The following is a 17,342-nucleotide window of genomic DNA, read 5'->3' as shown; positions in this document are numbered from 1 at the left end:
TTCCGGGTTCCTTCCTTCCTTTTTGGCTTCCGTCCGGGCTTGCCGTGGGGTGAGAGGCACCACGGAGGACGGGGTCGCGGGCCTGTTTCCCGTTTCGACCAGCGGCCTTCTGGAAGCTCCCTCTGAAGGGCGCGTTTGGATCCCTAGGTTCTCCAGCGCAGGCTACGCGAGGCAGCCCGCCGATGGAGCCACAGTAGGGGACGCTTTTCTGACTCCGGCTCGGCACCCTCATGAGAACCCAGCCAGTTTTCCGTGACGGCCCCGTCCCGGCTTCACGCGAACTCGTCAGTTTTCACTGAAAGCTCTCGGGCACCTGAGAGGGAGGCGCGCGGCCTTCTCTGTACTGTTCGTAGCTCTGCCGCCTTACATTCCCCGCAGAAGAGCGCCCTCTGGCGAGGCGGCACCAGGTAACAAGAGTCGAGGCTTTCGCGCGCGATTGGCCTTCTCCCTCGAGTGGGCGGGGCCTCGCAGACGGTCTGGTGGTCCAGGGTTTCTCGGAGACGGGCGGGCTTCAACGTCCAGCCTGCCGGGTGAGGAATCCTGGGAGTTGAAGTCCACGCATCTTCACGTGGGCAAAGTTGAGAAACACTGATCCATACAACCCTCTGCTGCATCTCTCAGTGCGCTAATTAACTCTGAATGGCCGTCCGTCCTCTGTTGAAGTCCCTTTTGCAAAATTAGGTCTACCGCTTCCTCCGGCAAATCTGTCCCTTCTATGAACAGCTTTTACCACCAGATCTTCAAACATGGCCACTTTAAGACTTGTGGACTTCAATTCCCGGAATTCCCCAGGCAGCCTTTGGGGAATTCTGGGAGTTGCAGTCCACAAGCCTTAAAGTGGCCAAGTTTGAAAAGCCTTGCACTAGGGCACGTTTCCTAATGTCCAACCCAATTTGGCTTCCTTTCCATTTGGGCGTTTCTGTCACTGCACGTTTTTTTTAGTTCGTCAGAAAAGTTCATTGACAATTGTCGTACCTTGACAGTTTCTTTCACATCTTTGGGAAACCTCTGAAGGGCTCTGACCTGGCTTCCACAGATGCTGGGAAAAAGCTCTTCCCCCAGTTGTTCCTCCTCCAGACCAAACACATCTAAAGTCTCTAATTGTTCTCAGGATATTTCCTTCCAGACAGCTCATTGCCCTCCTAGGACTCCTCTGGACGTCTCTAGTTTGTCACTTTCCCTTCCAGAATGGCAGGACTCAGGTGGGTAGTGGTTTAAGGGCTGCTATCCCATTTGCCTTGTGTTTGAATTCAATGTGTATTTTGCCTCTTGATCGTCCCAGTCATACAGTCTGGATCCTTGGGATGTTGTCACCAAGATGACCTCTTATCCCCTTAAGTGTAACTCACTCACCCTTGTATTAAATTTGTTTGGTGGGGATGAAACATCTTGATCAGTAAAGATTCTCAGTCTCCTGAAAGTAATCAGAGAATGTTCACATCTTGTAGTCAACTCATGCAGCATTTTGTCAGTAACATTCAAGGTATCACAAGGGTGAAAAAGACCTTGGAGATCATCTAGAACAGTCCCTTCTTGTAATGTACTGCCACAATTGGCCATCCAGCCTCCGTTTGAGCACCTCCTGAGACGTTACTTTATCTGCTAAGTCTGCCTAGTGCCGAATAGCAAGGAAGAACACTATACTCAAGGATCACATGTTTATTTTGCAGCTGAATCACTCTTTTGGTTTCTGTGCACCCTGGGATTTAGCACGACATCCAGATCCATTCTATAAGCAGTCTATCCAGTGCAGTCACCTTCCAGTGCCTTTGATTTTTTTTTATTTATTAAATTTATATCCTGCCCATCTCATTGCCGTGCAATGCTGGGCAGTATTTTTCCTATATGAAGAGGGCTGCAGGTTTGTCTTGGTCAAACTCCATTTTGCAGCTACTGTCCATTATTCCAACTTCCTGGATTCTCTGGAATCTTGTTACAGACCTCCAAGGTGTTTGTCCTCCGCCCTATTTCCTAGACTGGAGCCGCTCAGTGCTTTCGTCCAGCTTCACACAGAGCCAGGGACCTATAAACCAGCTCTGAACAGCAAGGAGGGAGAGCGTCAAAATGACCCTCTTTGCATGTACAGCCTCTATTCTGGCCCCAGAGAAAGTGAAGTCACGTACCCTCCAACGAACAAAATCATATGCTTTTAAATATTGTGTGAATGCAGTTCCTGTCCAAATCACCCACAGGCTATCTCTGCCTTGTCTGGATTTAGTTTCTTAGATTACCCCTCATCCAGCCAATCTCCAGCTGTTTCCTGAAGATGCTGCAAAGAAACAGATCGGGTGCCTATGCATCCTAAGAGCCCTCATGTGGGGCTGGTATAGCTAGGTTTAGCCAGAGAAACTCTGTAGTTGAAAAACCTCAGGTGTTCTTAGAATGTTTTCCCTTTGGGCGTCTCATTCTTGGGCCTCATAGCTTTGCCCTAAAGGATATGTCTTATCAAGGGACTCAGCATGAGGCCAGCAGTTGTTTTCTGCTATCTGACTTTACATTGCTGTTGCAGAGAAATTAGCTAGGAAGTTTGCATACTTAATTACCAGCCTTATCAGTTAGGGACAGAAAGGTGAAAGCGTTAATATCTGAATCACAGAGTCATAGGACTGGAAAGACTTTTGAAGTTGTCTTGTTCCTGCTTAAGGCAGGAATCCTTATTCCGTCCTGGAGAAATGGTTGTCCAGTCTATTGAAAACCTCCAGTGGCGGTGTACCAACAACTCTGGGAGGCAAGTTGTTCCATTGATTAATCATTCTTACTATCAGGGAATTCCTCATTTCCAAATTGGATCTTATATCAGGTACAGAAGGAGCTGACTTAGCCAAACTTCACAGGTGTTTTTGGCACAAAGAAACAAGAACAAAATAATTTGAAGGGACATACTGTGAGGAAGAGTTTGTTAAAATTTGGAATCTCTTGAGAATGAAGGTAGATCAAGTGATTTTACCAAGGGCATCATCATCAAATGCCTTTTTAATTCCAAGATAACAATCACAAGTTTATAATAGAGTAAAAATAGAGCAAGAATTGTTGTAGTGAAAGTAGGAATTACGGTAATCGTGCTTAAAATATCTACTTGCTGGAAGAATCAAAGTGACTTCAAGAAAAGATCCTATGAAAAAAAACTACACAATTCAAAACACTTATATGGAATCAAGAAAATGTATTTGGGTATGTTTATAAGTTATTGGAATATAACGAGACAGAACATATTTAAAATTGTAAATAAAAATTGTATGATAAAATAGATGCAAAACTTCAACAAAATAATTACAAAGAAACAATGAGAACAGCTATGGAAAAAATCAATTAAACTCACTCCAAATTATGATCTGAGGCCAAATTGCCACAAAATGCCTTAATAAAAATATATCATTTATTTATTAACTGCATTTTTATCCCACCTTTGTTACTTTATAAGTAAACTCAAAGCAGCAAAAATACGTAATGCTATTCAAAGCAGTTCCTTTAAATTCGATTTCTTACGGCGCTTTGAGGCATCTATATTTTTATAATACTGTATGCATCTAATAAAGTATCCCCGCACCCGCGGAGGAACCGGACTGGCCGGAGGAGGCCGGCCAAATCGGAAGAGGGTCCCGCGGCCCCGCGTCCGCCTCCCGCACACCACCGACCAAGTCGAGGCCATCGGCAGGCGCCCCGCATGGATTCCGCTGGGCTGGCGGAGCTTCACCTGCAGAAGCCTCGCAACCCGGGCGGGGGTGGACAGGCCATGGAGCCGGCCCCCCGCCCTCCTGGGATCCCCTGGACTGGGTCAGCCTCGGGGACCGGCCGCCCCTCCTGCGCTCCCCCCGGCCGGACTTGATGGGGCTCAGCTGGTGGGGGCGAGCCCGGCACCCGGGGCACTTCGGCCCAACCTGGAGGAAGGCAGGACGAAGCCCACCCCCCTCGCCGCGGGGCTTGATCCCAGCTTGGAGGAGGCCGAGCTCCGGGGCTGCGCACGCAGGTAGGCTCTCCGCTGGGCGGGGAGGCTCCGCCGAACAAGTCCGCGCCCCCGCCGCCGCCGCCGCCGCCGCCGGGCTAGCCCAGCCGGAGGCGCGGACTCCGCCGGGCTCGCGCTCCTCCTGCCGCCTTCCAGGGCGGGGCGGGGGCTGCTGCTGCCGGGCTGCTCCGCCCTCGAGCCGGCGACCGCCGCAGCGCCCACCGAGCCCGGAGCGGAGCCGCCTCCGCCGCATCTGCGGGCTGCACCTGCAGCGGCTCAGGTAGGGCTGCGGCAGGGCGCAGGATTCAAGGGGCGCCGGTTGGCGGGGCGGGCCCTCACGAGGGGGGGCTGGCTGGCTGGCCGACCGGTGGCGCCCCCGGCCCCCCCCCCGCCAGAGCAGGAGAGGAGGGGGAGAAGCGGCGGGGGCGAGCAGCTGCGCGGAGACGCCCGGGGAGGGGCGGCAGGTGGCAGCCTTCTAACGGCCTTGAGCTGAGCGCGGGGGCGGCGGAGTCGGAATCCCTGGAGGAGAACCGGCGCCGCCGCGGGGCCTCTTTCTGGACCTGCCGCTCTGCGTTGCGCTAGGCGCCCCCGGGCTCCCTGCTGGCGGTCCTGCCCGGCGCTGGCCGGCCGGGCTGCTCTTCGCGCGGCGTTGCAGCTCCGCGGCCGGCCGCAGGTGAGCAGGCGGGCAGGTGGGCGCCAGAAGGGCGGATCCTTTCGGGAGGTGCCCGCGGTCGCTTGAGAGTCCCGAGGGGCGGCCCCCTCCCGGCTCCCTTGGGCGTCCGGAGCGCCCGCCCTGCGCAACCTGGGGAGCGCCGGGGGCCGTCTGAGCCTGCTCCCCCCGGCCTGGCCGGGTCGGGGCCGGCTTCTTGGGGTGGGGCCGTTGGGGCCGCGTGCGCCGAAAGGGCCGCCCCTGCGGATCCACCCGAGGCTTCCTTCGCTGGCCGGAGGGGGTTGGTCTTGCTGAGCGGTTCCAACGTCTGAAGATGCGCCAGGGCGCGATCGCGCTTGGCTCAGGAGCCGCGGCTTTCCCCCTCCCAGGATCCCCGTCACCCACCTGCCGGACCGGTTAACCCGAGAGCTGATGACTCGTACCCAGGTGAACCACCAGCTCCCAAGCCGGGCTTAGCCATTCTGGGGTAGGGTGGTGGGAACGCGGTTAATACGCTTGTGGTATAACCAGCCGGGAGTGCCGCCTCCGATCCGGCTCTGCTTTCTTCCCCATTTCTCCCCCTTTTCCTCTTGGCCGAGCAGAAATGCTGCCCGAGGGAAAGTCTCTTCTCTGCCGAGGGCTGAGCTTTGCACAGCAAGGTGGGCCACAATTTGTGCACCTGCCGTTGGCTGCTTCTGGCCAGCGTTGGTGATGCACGGAGAGGGCGCCACTGGCTCTTGGGGCTGCAAATCTGGGCCTGGAGGAGGGTCACTGGGCAGATATGAACACGCTGCCGCCAACTGGGGTAATTTCTGCTGCATTTGGGGCTGATTCAACAGACGTTTTGCTTTATGGTGGTTCACGTACAGAGTATATAGCAGGTGCTCCATCTCTGGAGGTTTTCAAAAATAGACTGGGCATCCTTTTCTATTGGGATGGTATAGGGTCTCCTGCCTTGAGCAGGGGGTTGGACTAGAAGACCTGAGGTCCCTTCCAGCTCTGTGATTCTATGCTCTATGTGGCTCAACATTAAACATGCTAAACTCGCTTTACAAAACCTATTTAAGTAGCACGTCTACCCAGATAAACAAATCACATCATGCCTGGTTCACACAACAGGCTAAGAGAGGCACATCGCAGGTTGCCATAGCAGGTTGAAGTCCAACTTTCACGGGGCCTCTGCTTCACAGGCTGGCTACTCCACAGACTGGCAACTGGCTTACAGGTCGTGCTTGACTGATGACCACAGCCTGGACTGGAATTTCTGTTGCTAAGTTGTTAAGTGAGTCAGATCCAATTTTAGGACCTTTTTGCCATGGCTGTTGTGGCTGACAGTTGTTAACTGAACCGCTGCAGTTGTTAAGTGAATCACATGGTCACTGAGTGAACCCAGCTTCCCCCGTTAGGTTTTGCTTGTTGGAAATTGGATGCGAAGCTCGCAGATGGCAGGCGTGTGACCTCAGGATGCTGCAACCACCCAAAATATATGCCAGTTGCCTCGATCATGTGACCACGGGGAGGGTGTAACTTTTATCACTGTGAGGACCGGTCATAAGTCATTTTATTCAGTGCTGTTGTAACTTTGAACAGTCACTAAATGAATGGTTGCAAGTCAAGGGCTGCCTGTTCATGGTGCAAAGCCATTGTGTAGCTTGTTTGTCCTCGGTTTAGTAGACCTCGGCCACACTTAGGGGACCCAGGGCGGAAGGTCTTAGGGTGTCTTTAGGCTTTGCTGTCTCCGCCAAAGCAATAAAGAAGGAGCATGACTAAATCAACAGGGTGCAAATGCCCTTCACCAGTTTAACCCCAGTTCCATTAAAAAGCAAGCCCTTTGCTGGGCCGCATGCCACCCCAGATTTGAAATTGCAGGGAAAAGGACTATTTCGTTGAAATAGTGGAAAAAGTTTCCTGACACAAGACAGCTTTCAGCAGGTGCAGTGATAGGCTGCCTCCCGTGGTCCCCTTCCTATGTCTTCAGACATAGCTGTCTGTCCAAAATGCACCAAGAAGGGGGTGGGCTCCGTGACCTTTGAGGTCCCTTCGAAATCTGTGATTCTATGCAAATTCCTCCCAGCTGTTTCCCTGGTGCTGTTCCAAAAGTTTCCCCTTTGCTTAAGCTGTCATCATTTGCTTGGAATGTGATTTTTTTCATTTCCTCATAGGTTGTAGCAAAACAGGAAATGCCTCTTTTTTCATAATTCAGGATTAGCAAAACCTGATCACCTTGCCTGGCTAGTGAAATACATGCAAAAGACTAGCTCTCTTGAGCCCTTTGGTAAACAAGAGGAAACATTGTCCTCTTACCAAGGATAGTCTTGGCTCAAAGCACCTATACAGTTTACATTTTCTCAGGCTCATGACAACCAAAGAGTAGCATCACAACATTTAATAAAAGAAATGACACACCCTTGGTTGACCCCAGAAATAAAGTGCCCTTACCTTGGGCACCCTCTGTATCCAACTAAAAGTTTATGGTAGCTTGACAGCTCAGCCCCCCTCTTCTACTGCTGGTTGAACTTTTCCGTCCTTCTCAGATTATTACTGGAGAACCCACATGTTCAAAAAACAAGCTGGGGGTGCTGCTTCTTGTATTCAGCTGGTTGGCAACAAAAGAAAGCAAAAAATCATGCACTGCAGAGTCTGGGAATTGATGGAAACTGCTAGCCAGGTTTTGTTTCTGCAAGAATGTCTACACTAGCCTGGTGTTTCTCAGCCTTGGCAATTTCAAGACAGGTGGACCTCAACTCCCAGAATTCCCCAGCCAGCATGGTTAAGAGCCATGATGATGCAGTGGTCAGAATGCGGTACTGTGGACTAACTCACTGCCCACAGCCAGGAGTTCGATCCTGACTGGCTCAAGGTTGACTCAACCTTCCATCCTTCCAAGCTTAGTAAAATGAGGAGCCAGATTGTTGGGGGCAAAATGCTGATTCTGTAAACCGCTTAAAGAGGGCTGCAGAGCACTGTGAAGTGGTAGATAAATCTGGCTATTGCAAGTTACTAAGGCTGAGAAATACTATACTGCATAGTCAACAGCAAAACAACTACATCTAAAACTAGAAAGAAAAACTGCAGAGAAGAAGAAGGCTTTAAGTGCTTCATCCTGGTCCTACTCACCCCATAAAATCACTCTCAGATTCCTCCCAAGATTTTGTTCCAAATCCAAATATTCTGAAAAAATTTTCTGCCAGACCATCTGAAATTATTTGGCAGAAGTTCCAGAATGTGGTTTTTATTTGGGACTTTGAAAGCAAACCTATGTTTTGTTTCGTGCACGTGACTGGTTAATAATAAGTCTTTATTGATTAGCCCTTGGGCCATATCAAAGTGCAAAGTTCCAGCAACAAATTGTTACTAAAATTTGATAAAGGCAGTTTAAAATGGAATTTGATAAAATACAATTTAAAATGGAATTTGATAAAATACAATTTAAAATGGAATTAAAATAAAATACAATTTAAGATGAAATAGTAATAAAATACAATCTAAAATGAAATTGTAATAATGTACAATAATTTAAGATATAGATAAAATATGATAATATTATATTTCGGAGTCGCCCTTGCAATCTACCCCAATCAGTCCCACATATGCAGATCTCAACCGGATCATTTTGTTTAAGTACTGTGCTATGTTAAATGTTATTTTCAAGTTCTGGCTGGACATAAGGTAAGTTATTTTGACATGGGGATCCCAATGGGTCATTTGTTTGGCATATAGACCAAGATACCTGTCTCTCACCCTTTTATAAGCGGCAACAGTCAAATAGGATGTGAGCCAGGACCTCTACCTCTGCCGCTCCACAAATGCAGAGACGTTCATTATCGGGTATAGCATGAAATCTCCCATATCTGACCATTGTGTCAAGTTGTTCAAATTTCGCTCACGTAAATATCTCCCTCAGATGTTTTGGGAGTTGTGATTTTAAATAACTGTCTACTTGAAAAGCTATATAGCTATATCAGTTTGTGCTTCTATATCCTTAATTTTTGGGCAACTCTTTTTTGGGATTGTTCTCCTGTTACGCAAGAGACGGGAAAGCCACAGCTTCTTACAAAATTTGTTAGTTTGGTGATCCAGGAGATTTGTGACTGTAGTTTTATTTGCTCTAGTAGGCATAACTTGGGGAGTCTATCAGTCTCCATTTCATTAACTTTGCACCAGTAGTTATAAGCTCTAATTTTAGATAATGCATGAATTGTATGAATTCCCAATTCATCTCTAACTGCTGCAGCAGATGTTCTTGGATCTACACCCAAAATACATCTCAAATGCTGGGACTGTGTTTGTTCTAGGACTGTGGTTGAGTAAAGACCCCAAATTTCTGCTCCATACAAGAACATTGTGGTAACCTTAGCCTTATAAACCTTGATTAATGGGGCTAGGGATCCTGGGTAACTATGGTTCTTTAGTTTGAGCAGTAAATTCAAATGGGCTTTTGCTCTAAATGTACTCCGTTGAGGATGGCAGGCCCAAGATCCAGTCTTGGAAAAAGTTACACCCAAATATACAAAGGTGTTTACTTGTTCAATTGGTTTACCATCTAATTGCCACTTATGTCTGTGATGGTTTCTTCCAAACACCATTATTTTTGATTTAGATTTGCTAATGATTAGGGAGTTATCCTGGCAATAAGAGCTGAATCTTCTTAATAGCCTACTACGTAATCCTACTTGTGAGTATGATAATAAAATCATATCATCAGCATAAAGCAAGCTGTTACAATAAGTATTTAGGATCATCGGCATGTGTACCATGGTATCCTTCATTAACACTGGCAAGTCATTGATGTATAAATTAAATAATAATGGGGCCAGTGTTATGTCGTGGGCTCTGGTGAGCCGGAATGAAGACACACAGTTGTTCAGAGAGCAACTCATTCTTTATTACTTATGACAGAGCTTAACCCGGGCCGTGCCCAGCCACTATATATATATATAGCCAAACCCTATAGCAGCAGCCAATAGAATGGAACCCGTGCTTCCTGCCAAGGTTGACCAATTGCAAGGCCGGAGATGGTCTGTCTAGGTTTCAAGGGAGCCGTTGGCTCATGTGGTGTGGTACCCCAAGCTCAGTACATAACACTCCTTCCCCCTAAGACCAAACTAAATTCCCCCAAACAACTTGACAACAGTCAAGACTTATTAATCACTCCCAATAACCAACATACAAAATAAAACAAAATACAAATAATAATTAATGGTGCTTTTACATTCAGTGTGGTTATAACACGAACTTTACAGACATGACTACAATAAGATTAAAGAACCTCTCAGTGAAAATGCTTGTACCCAGACAGTTCAAATCACCCCTTATTTCTGTAGGTAGTGGTACTCTTGTCAGACATTTTACAACACTCATTTAACAACATAGTTAGATATGCCAGAGGTTTGTGTATCCAGGATGAATGCCTTGGGGTTCCCCCCACTTTGTGATCTACCAGCTTACCCGGCGGGCTGGGTAGACCCAAGTCCCCTTGTGCTCCGTTGTCCAAGGGAAGTGGCGTGCTCTGGCTGGCTTTACGAGGTTGGCCCACCCCAGAGTCAGTCTGTTCTGCAGAATAGGCGCAGCGATTGCTGAGATTTGGCTGGTTCGCCTGGTCAGGGGTTCGATGTTGCACTTCCAAGCTTCCTGGTTCATCCTTGGAATCAATTTCTACTGAAGAGGGGAAACCCTGGTGGTCTTGGTGTGGTCTGATTTGGGTGCCCATGTGAGAACCTCTGGAGGGACTTATGCCACGGTCCTTACTTAGTGACCGTTCAGGAAACCTCTTCCTGAGTTGGTCAATATGTCTTCTGACCAGTCGACCCCCCTCCAACCCCACTACATAAGATAGGGGTCCTGACACCTTGGTTACTTGACCAGGAACCCACAAATTCCCTGGCCCATAGTTTCTGGCCCAAACCAAATCACCCATTTGCAACCCCCTCAGGGCTTTTGGCCTGGAGGCTTCTGCTGCCACTCTGTCTGGATGCAACCTGTCCAGTTTAGTAATTAAATGTCTCCCCCCAACGAAGCTCAGAAGCACTTTTACCTGTAGCTGTGCAGGGAGTGGTATGCTGGCAGAGCAGAAAATCTGCCAATCTGTGATGCCAGTCATCTGCTATAATACGCTTGAGTGTGTCCTTTGTAGTCCTCACCATTCGTTCGGCTTGCCTGTTCGAAGAAGGGTGGAATGGTGCAGATGTAGTGTGTCTGATGAGGTTAGCCCTGAGAAAAGCTTGAAACTCAGCAGCAGTAAATTGAGCCCCATTATCAGAAACCAGAACGTCAGGCAACCCATGTGTTGCAAAGAGTTTCCTCAGCACTTGGAGCTGCCCTTAAAGACCACCCGGAGGCTTCAGCTGGTGCAGAGTGCGGCCGCGTGGGTAGTGATGGGAGCACCCCGATACTCCCATATTACACCCCTCCTGTGTGAGCTGCATTGGTTACCGGTTGTCCTCCGGGTGAGATTTAAGGTGCTGGTACTTACCTTTAAAGCCCTACATGGCTTAGGCCCGGGATACTTGCAGGATCATCTGCTGCTGGGAACGACTTCCCATCGCCCAGTGCGCTCACACAGAGAAGGCCTTCTAAGGGTACCGTCAGCTAGACAATGTCGGCTGGTGACCCCCAGGGGGAGGGCCTTCTCTGTGGGAGCGCCAGCCCTATGGAACCAGCTCCCCCCTGAGCTTCGGATGGCCCCAGATCTCCAGTCCTTTCGCCGCGGCCTCAAAACATTCCTTTTCCACCAGGCTGACCTGGACTAACAGGGATTTTAGTTATGTTTTTAATTTTTAACTTTAATTTTTAACTTATTTTAATTTTAATTTATTCTACAGGGGCCATTAATTTAATTTTCTTTTAACTTCTGTATTATTGTATGTTATTGTTGTTAGCTGCCCTGAGTCCTTCGGGAGATAGGACGGCATATAAATCCCAATAATAAATAAATAAATAAATATTAGGAACTGGGGTGACTTCCAGCCATTTTGAATGGCTGTCTACAACTATCAGGAAAAGTTGTCCCTGAAAAGGCCCAGCATAATCAATGTGAACCCTGGACCAGAGGGTATGTGTTTCTTCTCACCTGTGAACTGGGGCCTGAGGCATTTCAGGCCTAGATTGCTGACAAGTATAGCAACCATGAACTTGATCCTCTACAGCCTTATCCAGGCCAGGCCACCAAAGGTAGCTTCTAGCTAAGGCATTCATCCTTACAATGCCAGGATGGCCTTCATGCAGAGAGTGTAAGACTCTATCCCTCAATGAGGTGGGAATTATGACCCTGTTGCCCCATAATATGCAGCCCTTGTGTGCAGACAACTCATGTCTTCTGACAAAATAACTTTGGAATTCTGATCCTGGACTTTTCTCCAGCCAACCCGTGTATACCCATGACAAAACTCTGCTCAGAATTTTATCTGTGACAGTTTCAGCAGCAATATCCCCAGTGTGGAGGGGAAATTCGGGTAAATCCTGAATGGACAATATTTTAGCAGCAGGTGCAGGGTCAGGCTCCATTAGTGGCAGTGGCAGTCTACTGAGGCCATCCGCATCCCCCTTGCAATGAAGCCAAAATATGGCTGACTACAGGAACTGGGTAAGCATGTTGACTAAGGGCCTTATTCAATGTACATTTATAATCTGTGCAGATACGAACCTCCCCGTTAGACTTCACTGGGGTGACGATAGGAGTTTCCCCCATCAACAGGCTCTAAAACGCCCTGTTCTACGAGCTTATCAATTTCTGAATCAATTTTGTGCTTCAGGGCAAAGGGAACCCTCCTAGGCTTAATTCTGATAGGTACAACGAGAGGATCTAATTTAAAAGAAATTGGCGGGCCCGTATAAGTCCCCAGATTTGACTCAAAAACATCCGCGTATTCCTCGCAAACAGTCATGAGGTCTGCTGTTTGAGTCCGGTTAATGCCTGTAATTTGAATGCCCAAAGCATCAAAACAAGTCCAATAAGACTCATTCTTTGGCCCTCTACTACTATGACATCCAGGTGCCCCAAAAACCCTTTAAATTTTACCAGTACTGAGGCTTCTCCCTTAACCTTAACGTTAGTGTTCTGAAAATCAGTTAAAACAATATCAGAGGGCATTAGTTTAACCCACTTGTTGCTGCGCCTGCAAACACAGTTGAATGTGTCTTGCAAAATGATTGATACAGCCGAGCCAGAGTCCAACTCCATTTTACAAGGAACTCCTTGTAGCTCTACTGTGAGCTTGAGTTTGGGCTTGAGTGGGCAATGAGCCCCGGTGCGGCAAACTCTTCTCTGGATTCTGAGGAATCCCACACTAAGTGGACCCTGGGCCCCAGTACCTCTCCTAGCCGGTTCCTCCAACTGGTGCTTGGGTGGCCTGTCTCTCTGGCAGGCTCTGCAGACCACGGCAATGTGGCCGGTCCTTCCGCAAGCTCTACATGTGGCCGAGTGGAATCTGCAACTGGCGCAAAGATGCTGCCTCCGCACCCCTTACATCTAGGTAAGAGAACTGTCTTGTAATCGTTCTCTCTTTGCTGGCTTCTACGGTTTTGCGTGCTCAGTTGTTTTTGGAGCTTGTTGACTTTGGGTTCTTCGTCTTCTGACGATTCTCCGGCGTGTTTGGCGATCTCGGAATGGACTGAATCTTCAACCCTCGGGGTTTTGGAGGGCTGTATGGTCTGCACAGCTCCTCCTGTGGTTTCGTCGGCCATGATCTCGTCCTGAGCTTCTGAGAAAGTGAGGTTGGGTCTCGAGAACAATCTTTGTTGTAATGTTCTATCTCTGAGGCCGCAGACAAGCCGGTCTCTCAGGTGTTCCTCTAAGTTCGAAAACTTGCAGAGGTGTGCGGCCTGCCTTAGGCCCGCAATAAACTCTGACGCTGTCTCTCCAGGTAGCCGCACTCTCTGGTCAAACTTAAAACGCCACGCCATCTCCAACATTTTCGGCTGAAAATGTCCGGTCAGCTTCCTTTTGAGATCTGCAAACGATACGGCTTCGATGGGCGTTGGCACAAAGAGATTTTTAGCTAGATAGAAAGTTGCTGGTCCACAAACGCACAGCAACGTGGCAGCTTTGAGGCCTTCCTCTGCAATCTGGTTTGCGCGTAAATAGTTTTCCACCTGCGAGAGGTAAGACGGCCAGTCTTCTGGATGTTTAATGTCGGACTCTCTGAGTTTGCCGACCTTCGGCATCTTTCTTAATTCCGGTGCTCAAGGATCCTGCTTTGAGAGGCTCAGGAATGCTTTCTTAGCCTAAATCTTCCTTTCTTTTTTTCCCTTTTTTTTCTTTTTATATGTAATATTAATATTGTTTGTAGTTATCTTATATGAGCTAGAGAGCGATAGATTTAAGAGTTTATTGTTGTTAGCATATGGATGTTTACGATTGTTTTCTGTTTTTATACCTTGTACTTAGCTCTGGGAAGTCGGGGGGGGGCAGGGGGGAGGGGTAGGGAGGGATAGGTAGGGGAGGGGGAGGGGGGATTGTTAAAGATAAAATGTATCTTAAAACTTTTCAATAAAAAAGGAATGCTTTCTAGCCGTTACTAGCTGACCTCTTCCCACCAGCGCGTCTTGCTGACCCCTTGCTGACTTTAGCTCTTTTCAAACCGTGAAGCAGGATCCCACCTTCGTCACCACTGTTATGTCATGGGCTCTGGTGAGCCGGAATGAAGACACACGGTTGTTCAGTGAGCAACTCATTCTTTATTAGTTATGACAGAGCTTAACCCGGGCCGTGCCCAGCCACTATATATATATATATAGCCAAACCCTATAGCAGCAGCCAATAGAATGGAACCCGTGCTTCCCACCAAGGTTGACCAATTGCAAGGCCGGAGACGGTCTGTGTAGGTTTCAAGGGAGCCGTTGGCTCACGTGGTGTGGTACCACAAGCTCAGTACATAACAGCCAGGATACACCCTTGCCTTATCCCTTTATTTGTGTGAATCCTGTTAGTCAGGGCCCCATTAACCCCATACCGCACCCACGTGACTGGTTGGTACTGCTCTGTTCCCATATCACTGAGACAACCTGAACCTGGCACTTCTGGGTGTTTGGAGTGTTAACTGGGTTTAAATTTGATTTAGCCTCACTTTGCACAGAGGAGATTCTTGCTCACATGGGGTCATTTCAGTTTCAGGACTGGAGGAAAAGGATTTTTATGCTGCGTTCTCCTCCAGAAGAATGGCTAAGCTCATGTTTTTCTAACAGTTTCCTCCTTTATTCTTTTTCCCCCAAATGGACAAATACGATGGGATTATGTGATTATAGAAATATTACTGCTATTTTCCATTATAGCATCATATGTCTATAATATAATCCCATTCCATTTGTCCATTTGGGAAAATAAGTTTTTATAATCTGAAAGAATTTAATGTCTTGGAGAATGTAGTGGATAATGGAGATCAGCTGAGTATTGATCCACTGGTTGGAATAGAAATTGACTGACTGGCAGGTCACCCAAGCCTGACAGTGGACTATAAACAACGGAGAGAATGTAACTAATCCTAAAAATAAAGGCAACCTCTGTTTTGCTTAACTAGATATGTTCATAAATCCAGCAAACAGAGAGAAACTTCTGGCACATCCTGGATTCAGAGGCAACGAAGTCTCTGCTGCTGGTAATGTTCAGAAGACAAAACAGGGAGAGTTGCCCAGGTCAGGAAATCATCAGAGAAGGAGGGCACGGGCTGCAACTGGCAGCTGTTTCAACACCAGGTGTCACTCAGGTGCAACTGGCTAGGAAGAACATGGCGGGCACGGATCAATCGGAGCCCCTCTTGCCCTCTGCAAGGTGCATCTGGGAGTTTCAACCCCCCCTCAGGGTCTCTCCAGGCCCAAAGTCCGAATCTCAAGAGGCAGCGAGCTCTGATTTTCCACCACGGCTCTTGTTGCAGTTCCAGATATTATGGATTTGGTGGCTGGGTTTGCTTTGTTGATTTATGTTCTGTTGTGTGGTTTGACTGCTAAGCTGTGTTGACCTAGGATGGGGTTGAAATGCACTCAGAAGGGGAAAATGGAGGCTGAAACTGCTCTGTGCTTGTAAAGCAGGAAAAAGCAAACTCCGATTCCTTCTTAGCAATCTAAATTGTGTTTTGTAGAGTGTGGCTCTAGGTTGTGTCTTGAGTTTAAGAATCCTTTTCTTGCGGATTAAGTTAGTTTGTGCTCTGAAGTCAGAATGACAGACTTAAGCCACCTCTGTGAGGGGCAAGGATTGGGCCAGAAGATATAATTCTAAGCAGCACTTCATGAAAAATAGTTTAATTACTGCCTACCTGTTTAAAGTAGCAGCAGTGACTTAAATACCTCAGGGAAATGCCCTTATTAATTATATTGCCATAAAAATGGCAGCGTATAATATTTTGCAGCATCTTTTCTGCCAAAGCTTATGCAATACTAAATGAGATGTTTGATGTCTCAAACCAGGAGACTGTGAGTTCTAGTCCTGCTTTAGGCATGAAGACCGGCGGGGTGAATTTGGGCCCAACCTACCTCACAGGGTTGTTGTGGTGGGGAAAGTAGCAGGAGGAAAGGGTGTTGGTTATGTTTGCCTCTTTGAGTTGTATATAAAAATAATAAAGGCAGGATATTAAATGCATGTGCAGGTACGTAGGTGCCTGCTGGTCTTTTAGGTGCCCCCAACAAAAATCACAACCGAATACACATTTCAGAGCCCAGGAATGGCAGCATTTCTATAGTTATGAGAACCAGTTTGGTTTAGCGGTTAAGGCAGCAGGCTAGAAACAGGGAGACTGGGAGTTCTAGTCCCATCTAAGCTATGAAAGCTGGCTGGATGACCTTGGGTGAGTCACACTCTCAACCCAACTCCCAGGATTATTGTTGGGGGGGGGGAAGGAGGAAGGTGTATTGGATATGTTTGCTGCCTTGATTTATTTGTAAAAATAATGAAGACAGAAAATGAGAGAGAGAGAGAGAGAGAAAGAGAGAGAGGGAGAGAGAGGGAGGGAGAGGGAGAGAAGTGCTGGGGCAGCTCCCCCACGATCCTCAGGTCTCCAATAGGGATCAGATCCAGTAGGTCACTCTTCGAGATGGTGCCTTTTCTTTTCTTTTCTTTTCTTTTCTTTTCTTTTCTTTTCTTTTCTTTTCTTTTCTTTTCTTTTCTTTTCTTTTCTTTTTAATAGATTTTATTAGTTTTTATGGGGTTGGGGTAAGGTAGAGTCGGGCTTAGGGTTGGGATTAGGGTTGGGGTTTTTCCAAATAACATTTTCAATATTTAGCAAGCAGAATAATGTCTGGGTTGTTGTTGTTGTTACCTGCGAAGTCATGTCCGACCCATCGCGACCCTATGGACAACGTTCCTCCAGGCCTTCCTGTCCTCTACCATCTTCTGGAGTCCATTTAAACTCATTCCTACTGCTTCAGTGACTCCATCCAGCCACCTCATTCTCTGTCGTCCCCTTCTTCTCTTGCCCTCAACCTTTCCCAGCATTACGCTCTTCTCCAGTGAGTCCTTCCTTCTCATTAGGTGGCCAAAGTATTTGAGTTTCAACTTCAGGATCTGGCCTTCTAAAGAGCAGTCAGGGTTGATCTCCTCTAGGACTGACTGGTTTGATCGCCTTGCAGTCCAAGGGACTCACAGGAGTCTTCTCCAGCACCATAGCTCAAAGGCCTCAATTCTTTGGTGTTCGGCCTTTCTTATGGTCCAACTTTCACTGCCATACATTGCCACTGGGAAGACCATAGCCTTGACTATACGCACTTTTGTTGGCAGAGTGATGTCTCTGCTTTTTAGTGTGCTGTCTAGATTTGTCATGGCTT

At 47.8% G+C, this 17,342-nt stretch overlaps 1 protein-coding gene across 2 annotated transcripts in view; it reads left to right on the top strand.

The window, feature by feature from the left end:
* Positions 1-4,022: 4,022 nt before the first annotated feature.
* Positions 4,023-17,342, top strand: part of LOC310646327 (hexosaminidase D-like) — a 49,258-nt gene continuing 35,938 nt past the window's right edge. The window contains exon 1 of one of the 2 annotated variants that reach the window (XM_083372697.1): positions 4,023-4,223. The gene's annotated coding sequence lies outside the window, so the exon portion shown is untranslated. Of the gene's footprint in view, positions 4,224-4,841; positions 5,040-17,342 lie in introns of those variants that run through there. The other variant, XM_083372699.1, reaches the window with a different exon arrangement.

The sequence above is a fragment of the Vipera ursinii genome, assembly GCF_947247035.1.
Source record: "Vipera ursinii genome assembly, chromosome: 13".
NCBI classification, from domain to species: Eukaryota; Metazoa; Chordata; class Lepidosauria; order Squamata; family Viperidae; genus Vipera; species Vipera ursinii.
The sequence above is the reverse complement of the archived record's forward strand: the minus strand, read 5'-3'. Positions and strand labels throughout refer to the sequence as shown.